The sequence below is a fragment of the Stegostoma tigrinum genome, chromosome 11, assembly GCF_030684315.1.
Source record: "Stegostoma tigrinum isolate sSteTig4 chromosome 11, sSteTig4.hap1, whole genome shotgun sequence".
Classification (NCBI taxonomy): domain Eukaryota; kingdom Metazoa; phylum Chordata; class Chondrichthyes; order Orectolobiformes; family Stegostomatidae; genus Stegostoma; species Stegostoma tigrinum.
The window spans coordinates 45049830-45062564 of record NC_081364.1 but is presented as its reverse complement, the minus strand read 5'-3'; the positions used below and the strand labels follow the sequence as shown (position 1 = coordinate 45062564).

General features: G+C 36.9%; 1 protein-coding gene across 10 annotated transcripts in view; it reads right to left on the bottom strand.

The window, feature by feature from the left end:
• suclg2 (succinate-CoA ligase GDP-forming subunit beta) overlaps positions 1 to 12735 on the bottom strand; it is a 301122-nt gene that overhangs the window by 30930 nt on the left and 257457 nt on the right. The gene's annotated exons all lie outside the window — the stretch shown is intronic.

The window sequence follows — 12735 nt, the reverse complement described above, 5'->3', positions numbered from 1 at the left end:
GTTCTTTGCAGCCTTCAAAATGTCATCAATGGCGATGAGCATTTTGCCAAGTTCATCCCTACAGCTCCACGTCTCACCTTCAAACAACAGCCAAACCTTAAACAGATCACTGTTCGCAGTAAACTACCCAGCTTTCAGGAGATCAATCACAACACCATACAACCCTGCCACAGCAACCTCTGCAAAACATGTCAGATGATCGCCACGGTTACTGCCATCACATGTGGGGAAACACCACCCTCCAAGTACACGATAGATACTCTTGTAACCTGGCCAGTCTTATCTCTCTCATATGGTGTATGTGAAGTTGCCTCGAGGCATGGTATATTGGCGAAACTATGCAGACGCTATAAAATGGCTGAAGGGACACCGCACAACAATCGCTAAACAGAAATGTTCCTTTCCAGCTGGGGAACACTTCAGCAGTCAAAGACATTCAGCCTCTGATCTTTGGGTAAGCATCCTCCAAGGCAGCCTTTGAGATACACAACAATGCAGAATCACTGAGCAGAAACTGGTAGCCAAGTTCCATACCCATGAAGATGGCCTCAACCATAATCTTTCATTCATGTCACACTACATTTGACCCCACCACACTGCTGTACCTGTAAAATCTTCCTTATTGTCTTGTTTTGTCACAATCACTTGATAACTTGTTATGATCTCCATCTTCATTAGCTTGTACAGTTTTGGATTAGTTATTACTTTAGTTTACCCTTGGCATGCAACTCTTATACATATCATGTTATTCTAAACATTTGATTTGTCTCCAGCACCACTTTAGTTTTAACTTTTTGTAATTATTTTTCTGCCTCATTTAATCGGATTATAGGTCATCCCTCCGCTTGTTATTCAACTGTGGACACTTTACTTACACCGTGTAACACTTCAGATTACCTGCAGGGACTTATTATTCGACATTCCATTGACACCATTTATATGATCTTTTGATCTCTCTGACCATAAATTCTGTGTTCTGTGTACTTCTCTTTCACTTCAACAGATGAATGAGCTACATTCTGAAAGCTTGTGATTTCAAATAAACCTGCTGGACTATAATCTGGCGTCTTCTGACTTTGTCGACCCCAGTCCAACACTGGCACCTCCACATCTCTGATAGCTGTCAGCTTTGTCTACTCAACTAGTCTGACAGCATCCATCACAAAGCTCCAGCTAATTTACAGTCAACTTTAAGTCATTAAATTGGGTTCTAGTGACAAAAAGAAACAATCAGTACTGTCAGTTTAATTATTGCAATGTGAAGCCATATTTCACTCAATGTTTGACCGATATCAATATAATTTGAATCCTTGAAAATATTGAAAACCATTAAACTGCAAAATACTGTAAAACTTGTTCTATTCAAGTCACTAGTAATTCATATGTTGGTTTTTCAAGAAAAGGACAAGTAGCAGTATTCAACTGAATCTCCATAAAACGGAAATATCTAGAGGTGTCTTTTTTTATGGATATTTTTCTTTTTCAAATTAACTCAAGGGCAGCTAATGGAAATCACTAAGACCCAGTTAGATTGCTGAGCTTAAGCTTGGAAAGAAACTTTTTGGGATATCTAGGATGTGGTATGTAATTATACTAGCTTGTTTTCACAAAGAACTTACTCAAGATATCGTAATGATTTATAACTCACCCATGACAGTTTACTGCTGAAAGTAAAATTTGGGAGGCATTAGAAAACTTTGTTATGACCATCATCAATATCAAATTTTATGACAAAGGAACAAGCTTTAGACATCCCTAAATGATATCATGATAATCATTAAGAATCATTAACAGGCTTTTTTACTTGCAGATTTTGTTGAGCACTGCATTGAGCTTTAAACTCATCTATTTTGTTTTTAAAATGGCTGTGCTATGTATCCAGACTTTTCCAGTTCACACATGACTTTTTAATGTCTGATTTTCAGTGTTCTACCTTTGAATATACAATTAACACAAAGGATTGTTACTTGTACTTATTGAATTGTCCTTGATTAATATCTTGTAGTTAAAGAATCTCTAAAGCTCGTTCCTTTGTCATAAAATCCAATATTGATGCTTGGCATAGGTAAGTTTTCTACAATTCTCAAGTCTCAATTTCAGCAGTAAACTTGTCATAGGTGAGTTATAGATCATTATGATATCATGGGAAAGTTATTTGTAACGACAAGCTAGTATAATTACATACATCATCTTATATATCCCAAAAATTTCTTTCCAAGCTTAAGCTAACTTAGTAGCTTCCACAAACTTTCCTTGAGTCTATTTGTAAAAGAAAAATATCTGCAAAAAGTGATGCCACTAAGTATTTCTGTTGTTATTTTGAATCATTAGAGCTAAATATCAATAAGCATTTGATGTTCAGAATACACAGATAGGAACTTAAAGCAGAAGTTTAAAAGGCAATTGAGACTATTACCCCCCCCCCGCAAAAAAATTGCGATTTGAAAGGAAAATTGCATTTGTTCGTCAACATACTGCTTCTTTCAAAATTTGGTTCTTTCGATTTGTAAGAAAAATGACTTCAATGATGGATTGTGTCATACCCTTTATTAAACCATGAACCTTTTGCAAATCAATGCAAATAATTTATGAGAATGCATCAAAAAAACCCCTTACTTCTCAAGGAAACCGAATGCACCTAATTATCATTGCTAGCTTTTAAGAATCATACTGAATAAATCCAAGAAATCCAATATGGTGTGACTATTAAATTAAATTTCAGTTAACTTTCCACAACTCTAATCAGAAGTAAAAACTGAAAGGACTGTGTATAATGCAAATCAGAAACAAAAACATAAATTGCTGGAAAAGCTCAGCAGGTCTGGCAGCAGTTTTTTTTGCTTCTTATTCGAAGTAGTGTATTTCAGAAATAGCCTTCACCTACCCCAGTCTTCGACAATTTAACTGTCAACAAGTAAATTATCTGCAAAGTTGTGATCTGCCACCAGAATATATTTGCCAATTTGAAGTATTCATGCAGCTGTGTGTATGTGAAAATTGATTTAGCTACCAAAGTTCCATTAACTAAAGCCATTTCACAATCTAAACTATGCGTTAACATTATATCAAACTATAAACACTACTCATAGTTGTCATAGAAAATATTAAAGAACTACCTAGCCTCATTCATTTCAGTGAATTTCCTTTAATTTGTAGCTGTGTCTAAAAGCGCATCATAAATTTTATTGTTAAACAAAGAATATGCTCTATGTATGACAAAGCCAATCAAATAATTTCAGTTCTAGTTGCATTCAATGACTTCCCGCCTTCCCGTTGCTTTTTGTAAAGATTTTGAAAAGCATCTTCAACATGAAGACATTATCATTTAAGCTTTTAGCAATCAGAGGGAAAGCTTCTGCATTCCATTGTCAGCAACAATAAATCTCAGCTACCAATATCTTTTGACGATGTTCCTGTTTGTGGTGTTATCGTAGTTCTCAGTCTGAGGGGCTTATTTTGTTGGAGACTATTCAGCAGATGTCTCTAAATGCCATTGGAAGCAAATTAAAAATTTCACTGATAGACAAGTCTTCACAGGCTGAGATGATTGAAAGCAAATGAATTTTCACCTCGGAAGTCCTAGTTATTGGACTGAACACTTCCTAAATTTGGCTGGTTCTATGGATATTGCTTGTGTTCTGCTCTGCCAAATCAAATTTTGAGAGGTTGCAACATTAAGGTCAAAGGCAATCACTTGCCAGTATTAATAATGGAATGGGGAAAAGGAACGTTAGCTTGGAGGAACAGCAAAGGCACTTGAAGTAACTGCAACAGTTCTAATGCAAGCATAAACTCTTGTTGGTCAATAGGGCATCATTACTGCAAAATGCAAGTATTTTGGAGGAAGTTTTCTATTAATAAATGATAGTTTTTCACCAGCATTTTGTTCTGTTCATTTTATTTTACTGCCTTTTAACCAGAATTAATTTTTCAATCCAAACATTTAAACTAGGAGGCCGTGTCTACTAGCCATCCAAATAAAATCTTAGATTATACCTAACTGTGTATTGACACTGATAAATGTGCCTATAATACTAGACTTTAAAAATAGCTAAGTGGTAGTAAAATGCTTTGGGCCTTCCTAAGGTTTTGATAGATACTATATAAATGCACATCTCTCTTTGAGCATGTAACCAACTTTACTATGAGTAAATTAAAATTTTGTTACTTTTGCAGCAAAAATTAGTTCAAGCATTGAAACGAATGGTTCCTGAATTCCAGTACTTGTCGATTTTAATACTAATTGAGTATATTTTGAAATTAAATTTTAAAGAGCATAGAAAGGTGCAAAAAACTGTTAACATGGCAGTAGTTTTGACTATCCAGTAGAGGGCAGAGCTGTTCACTACTCTTCCACAGCTAAATTAGTTTGCTCCAGTCAAAACTATATTCAATCTCCTGTGTTAGTTTAAGCATTAAAAATACAACTAAAGTAGTCTTGAGAGAACTGAATAATAGATGTAATTTTGAAATGAATTATTGAGTTAAATAACAAACATGTAAGATTAAGCAAGAAAATTAGTAGCAGGACAGAAGTCGTCACCAATCATAAATCATAATAGCTTTTCTCAGCAAGGTGAAGAGCGAGGATTGTTGGACAGCTAAAGAATGACCAAAGGCAAAAAGAGAAGAAAAAAACACTAACATCCTTTCCCTAAGGTCAATAGGAAACATTAGTGGGGGAGCGAGGAACAGAATTGCAAGGAAGAAATGATAGAGAAATGGAAGAGAAAGAAAACAAAGACCAGGAGAGGAAACAAGAAGGGGAAAGAGAGTAAATTTATGATTCTGAAACTATTCTATTTGGTTCCTCATCCAGATGCTTGACACTAATAGTCAAAGATTACATATGTACAAGGTTAGCACAAACAATGAGTAAAATTTTGTGGTCCAGAGCTATCTTGTTGAACTAAGAAGATGCCTTGCGTACTGCAAACTTAGATTTATTAAAGAATGCTGTTGTAATTCTGTAGAATGAATTACAACAGAATAGGCCATTTATGTTGTTGTCAAAAGCAGTCCAAAGTGATTTCCAAAATAAATAAGTTACCCTTAGTGATGCTTGAAGTAACGTTTATTGTAAAAGATGGTAAATACTGATCTGTGCCTGTGACAGCAACCAATGTTCATTATTAGATACCTAGGTAATTGTAGAAGGTTGAAAGGTTGAAGTGTTCAGGACTTTACACAGTTCTACAATTGCTGTGCCTTACAGATTTTCTTCAAGAGATGGTTTCCTTTGTGTGATTGTTAACAAAACTATTAATAAAAACTCGATGTGTAGCTGTCAAAACATGGATCAGTTGAAATCCATCTCCAAGAAAAGAATCACTGCCCCTTGACAATCAATGGTGTTATCATCACTGAATCCCTCACTATCAACATCCTGGGGGTTACCATTGACCAGAAGCTCAACTGGACCCAACATATAAAACAATGTAGCTACAAAAGCAAGTCAAAGGCTAGGAATACTGCAGTGACTAACTCAACTACTGAAATCCTGTCCATCATCTGAAAGACACAAGTCAGGAGTACAATGGAATACTCCCCATTTGCTTGGATGGGTGCACTCCAAAAACACTTAAGAAGATTGACACTATCAAGGATAAAACCACCTGATTGACTGGCACCACATTTATAACCATCCACACTCTCCATGACTGACACTCAGTACAAGCTGCTGCTACTATCTACAAGATGCACTGCAGAAACTCAGAAGATCCTGAGACAGTATTTTCCAAACCAATGACACTCCATCTCAAAGGAGAAGGGTCCCAAGATCCAAGCCAGTCACCATTCTGACTTGGAAATATACTGTTATTCCTTCACTATCACTGGGTCAAAATCCTAGAATTCCCTCCCTAACAGCATTGTAAGATTACCTACAGCACATGGGTTGCAGCAGTTTAAGGTGGCAGCTCACCACCACCTTCTCAAGAACATCCATGGATGCAAGTGTTTCATGAGTGAATAACAAAAACATCATTAAGCTTCACTGTGAAAGCCATTCCAAACTGACATACTTACAAAACCTATACACTCATGAGACATAATGAATTAGCCATAACAAAGTTAGCCCGACACAGTAAATAACTTGTAACAATTTGCGCACTGATGTGGTTTAAAAAGAAATTAGTATTAATACCGCGTCCGTTATGACCTCAGAATACCTGAAAGCATTTTACACGTAATGAAGTAACTTTTATCATATAGTCATAGTAGTATTGTACAAAATGCGGAAGTCAATTTGTGCACAAACAGAAATACAAGGATAACTTGATGGTAACAAAGTATGAAGCTGGATGAACACAGCAGGCCAAGCAGCATCTCAGGAGCACAAATGCTGCTTGGCCTGCTGTGTTCATCCAGCTTCACACTTTGTTATCTTGGATTCTCCAGCATCTGCAGTTCCCATTATCTCTGATAACTTGATGGGGTGCTTTAGTGATATTGGTTGTGGTTTAAATATTGGCTAGACTACTTGCTTTAAGCACATATTATTCCTAATTGCATTTGGCCCAGAGTTAAAGGAAACTTGAATAACGTGACTGGTATTGCTAAAAGGAAAAATACAGGATGTACAATGATTTATTTGGGGGTCTTCCAGTATAAATTATTTTCCATAATTCTACATCTTAGCAAGAACTAGGCCTAGAGGGATCCTATGAAAGTAATATCTACTTGAGTTTACAGTGTAATTGAAACTGAACTCAACAGGATGAGTTAGTAAGTTCATGAATTTGATGAATGCAGACACTATTGATACAGCTAAATATGTAGCTATGTATCTCAATATTGAGGACGTTTATGGTCCTTGTGAAAATGAAGGAATCCTTCACAGTGTGGGTATGAAACTCATTTAAAACTGGTTGTTACAACTCACCCAACAGCTTGGTCAATTCATATTGAGCAAGGCAGTCATAAATGGAGCACTGTTAAAAGGGGCATTGGTTCTATATCCCCTGGGTATCCCATACATTCGAACCTTCAGTGAGCTGTTAGGGCAAATACAATCACATGTATCACCAGAAAGTTCCACACTTTCACAAGTCCAACAAGTCCCTCATCAATTTCTTCAAGTGTGGCTATGTGGTCCTGTGTAGTAGCAAGTCATATGTAAACCGAGAACCATCATTAAGTGGGTGTTTTGTTGATGTAGGCATGTTTGTTCAGTGATGACTACTTCAATCCCTTTGTTGGATTTGCATTTGTATATATCAGTGTTTGTCTAGAGACTACGCAGTGCTAGAAATCATGCATGTTGTCGATGAAAAATCTGTCAAGTCATTAGATGTTCCACATTATTCGTATGCCAGATCTCCTGTGTGTGTTTTCAGGGCCTGAGCTTTCTTTTTGGATGCTTGGTGGGGTGAGGTAACTGGTAGTGAATGAATTTGAGCTCAGTGAATACTTCTTCCCATTTATTGTGAGATGAGAGCACACAGTTAAACAATGAATGAAGACAAACTCCTTGTTTTTCAAGGCAGAATGTTTGAAGAGATTTCTCACATGTTTAGCAGCATCCTTAATTGAGCTACTAAACCACTGCTGTTTAAGTGAGTTTATACTGTGGCTATACTTTAAGCAGATATTGTTTATTAGTTATCTATTGAAGAAATAGAGCGGCGCAAATGGATGAAACGACGAATGAAGAAAACAAGTGCACAGTTCAGACCAAGCCACCACCACTGGCAGTCCCTCACAGACAAAGATGACTCTTCCACCCTCAGGGTGAGCCTGTTGGTGGCTGGATAAACCAATGGGCTCCTGCAGGCTCTGTTACATTTGGGGCGGAGGGTGATTGTGGGAAGGGCTGGATGGCAGCATACTCCTTTTGCTGTTTTCGCCTGGCTTCCACTTTTTCCTGCCGGCAAGTCTCGGCGTGCTGAATGCCTTCCTGGATGCTCCCCTCCACTTTGGACAGCGTTGGGCCAGTGATTCCCAGGTGTCTGTGGGAATGCTGCACTTTGCCAGTGAGGCCTTGAGGGTAGCCCTGAAGCAATTCCCCTGTTTACCTGGGGCTTGCCTGCTGTTTCGAAGCAGGGAGTAGAGCACCTGCTGGGACATTACTGTATTGGTCATTAATGCCCCATTCTCAATATGGTTCCATGCATTACAAGATCAATAACATTGATCTTGTGATGCATGGAACCACATTGACCAGTAAATGTGGACCATTGTAGCCGTTGCCTGTGCAAGATTCCTCGAGTCTGCTGGGAAGACAAATGCACCAACACCAGAGTCCTCCATAAGGTCAACATCCCAAGCATTGAGGAACTGACCATTCTTGACCAGACCAAGTACAGTGTACAACATAACCTAGGTTAAGGACACTGTCCCAATCTATTTTATTTCTGTCTCTACAAAAGCACTTTGGCATTGGGCAGTGTCTCATTTTAGTTCTATCATAACGGTTGATAATGGACACTGGCAGGATCTTGGGTCCAATGCACTTTATGAGGAATTCAATAGTTTGTTAGTTCTCAACTTTCTTGTAAGTTTAACTATTTTGTTAATATTCCTTGCTTTGTCCTTGTTGTACCTTTATCTCAGGTATATGAATACTTTTTGATAGTCTGGGACTCAACATAACTGGGCTGTCAGAAACAAGGCTTGATAAAGGAGCACCAATTTATGCAGCTTGGGAGGACTGTGTTGATTGGTTGGGCCACCTTTGGTGTGGAGTTGCAATGCAAACAGTTAACTGTCAATTTTAGTAGTCAGACCAAGTAGATCCTATGTGGTCAGGACTTTGCCATAAGGAACACAGTGACGTTTTCCAGTATCCATTTTTTCCTCTAAGTGAAAAAGATGTAATATGTACTACTTCCTTTTTCCTACATGAATAGGATCTTGTGGCACAATACATGTCCGCTCTAACAATAAACATGACAAACTCCCTTCCACGCTAAAGTGTGCTATAGAAACACAGCAACCAAACAAGTTCCATTTTGTCAATGTACAAGTTGAGAAATCTGCTAATGGATTTGCTACTGCTATCTATCAAAATCTACATTTACTGGTCAATGTGGCTCCATGCATTACAAGATCAATGTTATTGATCTTGTAATGCATGGAACCATATTGAGAATGGCGCATTAACCATCTGTGTAAGATATATTCTGAGATAGAATGTATTATCTTGTTTGATAATAGCTAACCTAGTCAAATCATCACTTGCTGTATTTCGTGCAAACTCACAAAACAGCTTGCAGCCATCACCTTAGACTCTGAACTAGATGATTCTAGATGGTGTCTCAAAAAAAAATGATCAGAAACAGTTCACTGTGGCTGGCTACTACTTTGTAGTAAACCCATGAGTGTTTATCTCCATCAACAAGATACTGCCATCAAGGCAAAAAAGTTTCTGTATGTACCACGCAAATGAGGAATGAGATGTACGAGTTTTAGTGTAGTGCGCTGTCAGTCATGTAGGCTGTACATCCCAGTGGCTAGTGGACCATATCGAACAGATTGTGTTGACCATTTGCCAATTGTGCTCAGCCAGCTGTGCCTGCAATCATCAGAACACCGTGTCTAACATTACATGTGTTTCTGCTGTTGGACCAAAATCATTGAAGAATCTGAACTAAGCTAAGAATTATACCAGGGAACAATTTAGGATTACCAGTTGGGCTTATAGCGTGATGCATTTGCGCATATTAGAAGCTGCACATACTGAAATGCTGGACTTGTTTTATGTAGGCAAAGGAATTTGTATGTACATTGCTCCTATTTTGTTCAGGAAAAAGGGATCAAGAGACTATCAATCTCTGCTGCATTCCCTATGGCAACATCCTGATCAATCAGGATCTACTTGCCTGGTCTGAGAATTAAGATTGACAGTTACCCACCTTTCCTGCTGCATCTCCATGGCAAAGATGTCTGAACCAATCTGCCTAATACTATATAAAACGGATTCTTCTTTGAAAACATTTTCTTGTGTCCAAGACCCAATGAGTGCAAAATTCAAAGGAAAACCACTTTGGCTTTGTGTTCTTTCAACAATGTTTATGTTCTACTTTACAGTTTCATATTATCAGAAGATACATTATTTGATCATTCAAGAAATGGTGGCATATTTTGTGGTGAACTCAGATAATATAGCTTGTTCTGTTCAAGTCATGTCTAAGTTTTAGCACGAGGAACAGACTGATTCAATCTGCTCCTATAAATCTACAGAGTAAAGTTACCGCTGAAATAAATGTAACTTCTTAAAATTATTGAAGTTGCAGAATACCTCCAAGTATCAATATTGATTATGCCAAATAGCAAGTAGTTCAAAGAATACAACTTTTCGGTTAGATAAGGCACAACCTCCCCTTCAGCTATGCAAATATCTTTTGATTGCTCATGCATTATTCCTAGTCACACACTACATATTTGTCTAAGGTTAAAGGGAAGCATTAATAACATTAAGAGGTACAGGATCCTCCAGAGTCCTAGAGGATGATGCTCAGTACCTTAGTACTTAGAGATTAGATAAAGTAAAATAGCTCAAATTTTATTTGTAAAATAAATTAATATTTTAATGATACAACAGTCAATTTTATGACACTAAGATGTTTGAGCCAGTAGAATTGAATATGGCAGTGTCCCTATTAAAAACAGTGAATGTTTATTGTCCTAGCTTTCAATGAATCATTTAGAGGGGGCTGGGATGATCATTTCCTATTTATATTTTAAAATATTTAGACAATTATTACTCATTAGTATACATGTCACATACTTCACTATTGTTATGAAATGTGTTTTCAATTTTGACTGATGATTTTTTTTCTTCCATTTTTTGAAAATGTTTAGCATTTGTAGCCTAGTTGGAAATCACATCACACATGAATGGGATATCACAGCAACCCAAAATTGTATGTTAGATGTCATCTGCTAAATACACTAGTAGATAAGTGGCAAAGAATCATATATATATATTAATACAACAAAATCCTTTTTAGATAGATGGTAAGTCAGGCCCTTTTTAAGAGACAATTGTTCAATGTACTGAGATTGAATTTTATGAATAACAATCAAAATAAAAACTATGCTTCAAAATAAAACGTCTTCAAATATGTCTGAATAGAGAAAATATTAGTTGGCCCACTTAATTTTTTTTGCACATATTCCCAGGATCTTTACTGAAATAGAATCTCTAGCAATGACTGAGTCCATCAAATCCATCACAAAACAACTATGCCAGAGAGAATTAATTGTATTAATCAAAGAAAAAGAAATATTTTAATCCTTACTATTTGCTCATGTTACATTGCGCAGCATATATAGTACTGAAACAAGCCCTCACGTACATACCTAGTCCCTTCTTAATTGTACCATTTGCTTCAATCATTGCCTGAATCTAAAAATAAACACAATTTTTAAATAACTGCTTCACTGAGTGTATTTTTTACCCTGCACTTGCCAACTTTTTCTCTCCTGAAAACAGATTTTTGCAGGTAGGGATCTAGTGGCGTCAGCAGCTGCCTTGCCCCACAGCCAAGTGGTATTTTGGGTCCAGACAATGAGCATCAACTGGCAAATGTACCTAAAACGTTAAATCTATTGGGTTAGCATTATGTTGGGCGGCAGCTTTAGTTAATTTGCTTTAAGGTTTAGTGTACTTAAGATTCAACACCATTTTCGGTTGATTCACAGACGCCCGATCTGATCATAATTGTGATTTGCAATCTCTTCCAATCAAATCTAATTTTTTAAACTGAAAAAAAAAGTAAAATGGAGAGAATAGAATAGAATTAGAGCCGTAAAAGTAGACGAAAGGTGATGGAAAATTTCTCATTTTGTGCAGGTAAACAGTATGAACTACATAGAATTTTGCAGTAAAGTACACTGCTCTGATCTAGTAATGCATCTCAAGTCCAGTCTAGAAGGCTATCTTGACAACACTGGTGAGAGAAGTTTCCATTCAGCAGACCACCCGTTTAGTTTTCTCTGAATGGCCAGTTTGAATCATCATTAATCTTAATGTCAACTAAGAAAAATTGAGATTGCCCTGAAAATTAATACAATTCATGACAGGAAACAACAGACCAAGAGATGGGGAAAGTAGTATCAATAGGGCAATAAGAGCTAAATTCTTCCTTTTTAATGTAATTTTCTTAAGTATTTAAAATTTCACTATCATGTTACTATTATATGTGCCTCTGCCAGCAATGTTTACATCATTTCGGTGTCTTATTAGCATTCAACTCAATGTTATCCATTTTCTATTTAATGAAACAGAATTAGTACTGAACATCAGATTCTCTTACCCTTCTAATTAAAAATAATTCTAATATTTGGCTTGCACCATACTTTATCTGGAATGTTATGTATTCAAACAGGGATTTGCAACATACAACAAGAGACTAACTGCAAAGCACCCTTACATAACGATGATTGCCAGCAGGACGGGTGCAATTTTATCAGTAATATATGGACAGTAATATATGAATAGCTTCATCTTTAAGCTGACTATCTCGAGGGATCACGTGATCAACCCAATTTATTTCCGTATTTATATTTACAAATGCTGAAATGTGCAACTACAGTCAGGTTTCTACTCAAGTATTGTGGATACCGTTCACAAAAACATAGATGTTAGGAGCTATGAGCAAATTTCATTCATGCTTTCACAGAAGTCCATCCACTGGTTCCAAGAGTACTTTTTTTAACATTAGATAGACACTTAACGGCTTTTTAAATATTACCTCAGAAGGTGCAGCTCTGAACTTGCTGACACATCAC